Consider the following 4109-nt stretch of genomic DNA (forward strand, 5'->3'; position numbering starts at 1 on the left):
ACAACAAACACGAAGCCATGCCATCAAGTACTTCAAGGTTCAATGGAGCACCAAACGGAAGCAGAAGCAGTATGAGGACATGAAGACTACCCCAAATCCAAGTTTCTGTATTCCTTTCCGCGCCTAGTCTGGGAATCTCGGGGACAAGATTCTTGTAAGGGGGTAGGTATGTCACACCCTGATTTTCATGCCACAACACTTAAGCTAATAAATCATGATAAAATGTGGTTTGACAAAAACTTTTGAGTGTTTTGGACCTTGCCTTGTTTGGATTTTGTCTGTTGTTTGCAAGTGCTCTAAAAAGCAAATAAATCCTCCAACTCCTATACTTCATCTCCTTGCTCCAAACTCTTGAACCAATGATCATGCCATGTGTATAGAGCAATATAGTATTTTCTTACAAAAATAATTTGGCCAAAAAGTATTTTTCAAAAATTAGTTTTCCAAAAACCCCTAAATTAAGATTTGTACTGCAAGTACTTAATTCAGGGCAGTAAAAATCTTTCCAAAAATATGTTTGACTCCTATTAGATATAGGATACCCAGAAACCACAAAAATATAATTTTAAAAGTTATTTTCCTATTTGATTTAAAGGCTTTTTCTTAAGGCCAGAAATGGTCTTTAATAGGTTAAAATTATTTTAAAGCTTTAAAAAAATTTGACAAAAATTAGGGAGACTCAATGGACATATATTTCCCACATATAAGAGTTTCAACACATGGTCATGTTCAAAATATTGGTCAAATCCCTCAAAAACCCTTTCTGGATATTTCAAGCTTTTGAAATATTTACAAAGGAAATATTCCCCAAAAATTTCAAGAAAATTCTAGCATGTCACATATGACATGTTTGATGATCTTGACAAGTCTCATGTCATGGAGAACAGTATAACTCCATGAAACCCTCTCAAAACCACTTCTGTCCTTTTTCAAGTTTGAACAACTTTGCACTGTCAAACATGTCCAAATGCTCTCAAACTTGGTGCACATGCTCAAATGGTGTAATAATGCATCTAGACCAAATGGCACAAGTTGGAGAGAATGTTATCTTGATCAAAGTGCCCCAAAACCCTCTCTATCCAGAACCAAATTTGAACAAGTTTACATTGGCAACTTTCTCATTTTGATATCAAATTTTGTGGACATGTTCAAATCCTCAAATGATGACACTACACCAAGTGGTGCATCAAGGAGAATATATTTGCATGACTAAATCTTGGTAAAGCCATTTCTACTGATTTCTAGGGTTTACAAAACTTGCATTGGCGACTTTCTCAAAATGGACTCAAACTTGGTGGTCAACCTCAATTATATGTGACACTTGATCCTGTTAATTCTCATGTCAAGTGGAGTTAATTTGCTTGCCCAAATTTGCATCAAACACCTTCTGTCACTTTTCAAAAATCACCACTTTGACCACTTACACTATTCTCCTTGAGCTCAACTTTTTACCACATCTCCTCCTAGTCTTCTACTATCTCCAGTAACTCTTCCCTGGCCTCAGCTCAATGATTGAGGGGTGAAACACCCGATTTACCCTTCTGGACAGCAGCATTCCTCTCCTTCCTCACCTCCCTCCTCATTCCAGTGGCCCTCCATGGCATCCAATGCTTCCTCCCCTTTCTTTACTCCCTCCTAGAGCTACCAGACATTAGTGGCCGCGCCCACAAGGCATATAAAATGCCATGGCATGCCATTTGGGCGCTCTGGAGCGCGCTACAGTGCGCTCCCACACTATAGCCGCCCCCTGCCAAGCACCTCCGGCCACCTCGGGCCTCCCCAGCGCGCCCGACGATGCTCCTCCGCGTCCTCAACACGACAGCCGGTCGGCCCCCTCCTCCTTCTCCCTCCTCCTGCCCCTGCTCGCACGCGCGCCAGCCGCCCGAGTGCACCAGTGAGCAAGCTCACATGCGCGGTGCCCCTGGCCCCCCTGCTTTCTCTCTCTCTCTCTCTTCTCTCCCCTAGCTCTGGACTGAATCCAGGAACGCCCCAGACACACCACGACGAGCTCCTGTGACCCGTGGTGACGGCAACGAGCTCGCCGGCGCACGAGTCCTCGGTGGACCGCCGCCCGCCTATTTAAGGGCCTCCCCGAGCCCTCCTCTCCTCACCACTCGCCCTCTCTCCCTCCCAGAGACCCACGGGACGAAGCCAAACCTCTCCCCGACCCCTCCATCGCTCCCCATGGCCGGAGCCGAGCCGTCGGACTCCGCCTAAATTCGTGCCCACCTCTCCTCCTCCTTCCCTCTGGACCGCACTAGAGCACCACCACCATCACCGCGAGCCCCTCCCGTGCTTCTCCCTCTCCTCCCCGTGGCTGTTCCATGGAGTTCCATCACCACCGCCAGCTTCGCCCGCCACGGCCGATGGTGCGCTCGCATCCGACCACCCCTACGGACATGGCGCACCTCGGCGGATGCGTCTCGGCCTCCTCAACCCGCCGGTGTGCTGGGCATCGCCGGGTATGGCCGGTGACGCTGGGGAGAACGCCGGCACCCGCTCGGCCTCGCCTCTCCTGCCTCTGCTCTGTTCGAGCGGGAGGTAGGAGACGTCCTGAGCACCGGGCCCCGCTCGTCAGCGACCCGGTGGGTGGGCCCCGCCCGTTTAAGTGGAGACGGGCCGGGAGCAAACCCGCTTCACGCGCGGCGAAGGCGTACTCCGCCCGGGGCACCTTCGACATTGCCCCTGCCACCCGGGCAGCTGAGCCGCTGGGCCGGCCCGCTGCCTATCCCTCGCCCAGTGCGCAGGATAAGGGTAAAACCCTTCCCCTTTTCTTTTTCTTTTTCTGTAAACTTGTAAAATCCACAAATAATTCAAAATATATCCAAATTTGATGATTGAAATTTCTAGGGGATCCACAAATCATGATCTATCACATGGTGATATTTGCACATTTTTCCAAAAACTTTCTCGTCGGAAATATTTATCAAAATCCTATTTTTCCATTTCTATGATAAACTTTAGAAAATCACAGAGAGCCCATTTTTGATCCAAATTCCATGATTCAAAATCCTAGATGTCTATAAGTTCAAAACTTAGTTTTTGAACATTTTTACTAATACTTTCTGTATCACCTCAAATAGTGGTCTATTCCTTCATATATAGCCAACTTTGCAATTCATAGAGAAATCATTTGAACTCCAAATCCAGTGAAACCAACTCCTAGATGCTTCTAAAATCATGCCTTGTTAAATGGGTATCCTTGCTCATTTTTCAAAATAATATTTCTGTACACCTCTTGCAAATCCATAAACCCCTTGATTCCATCATATCCAAATGTTTAGAAATATCCACTGACCCAATTCCAATGAAACCACTCTGGTTAATTTTCATATAACCAGAGATGTCCTAGAAAAGTCAAATCAATATTTTTAGAGCACTTTCATTTCCTGCCTTGTTGTGTTGCTTATTATGGTTGCTTTCGACGATAGTTGAAGAAGTAGACGAAATGCTTGGAGTTGGACCAAAGATATTTGAAGACCTCAAAGACTTTGTTAAAACAGGCAACAGCCCTTTGACCATATTTATGAAACCCTTTTTATGCATGTCATATAGCACTTTATTAGTATTGCATCGGAATCATGATGAGATGGTAACCAGTTTGATGGGTTGCCTCTGTTACTTCCTCGTTGATACTTGTATTGTGCATGACCCTACCTCCTTATGAGGATTATGCCGGTGGGAGTAGATAGGATGCTAAGTAGTGCTATGCAAAAGGGATGGGAATATGCATGGTGATGGAGACAAAGTATTTTCAAAGGACTTTTCGAAAACCCCATCAGGTGCCACTTATGCCCGAGGGAGATGATGAGCTGGGTAGCCACTTGATGACAAAGTGGTGTACCGAGGCAAGTGTGTGTGTTGTTTTCAAAATGGATTGGTTTAAGTTGCGACCGTTATTCCAACCTTACATGCGCAACCACTCTACCCTTGTATGGGAAAGGGCATTATTGATTACCTAGGCCAATACTAGCTTGGAGCCCGCATTACTAGTGACGGGGGAGAGTTGGTGCTCTATCTCGGGACGGGGTCATGCCAGGTAGGGCGGCCATGACTGTGTTCACAGGGCACCAGACACACCGTTGGTACCCCGTGCTTGTGGATGTGAT

Source organism: Triticum dicoccoides, chromosome 7A (assembly GCF_002162155.2).
Source record: "Triticum dicoccoides isolate Atlit2015 ecotype Zavitan chromosome 7A, WEW_v2.0, whole genome shotgun sequence".
In the NCBI taxonomy this organism is placed as follows: domain Eukaryota; kingdom Viridiplantae; phylum Streptophyta; class Magnoliopsida; order Poales; family Poaceae; genus Triticum; species Triticum dicoccoides.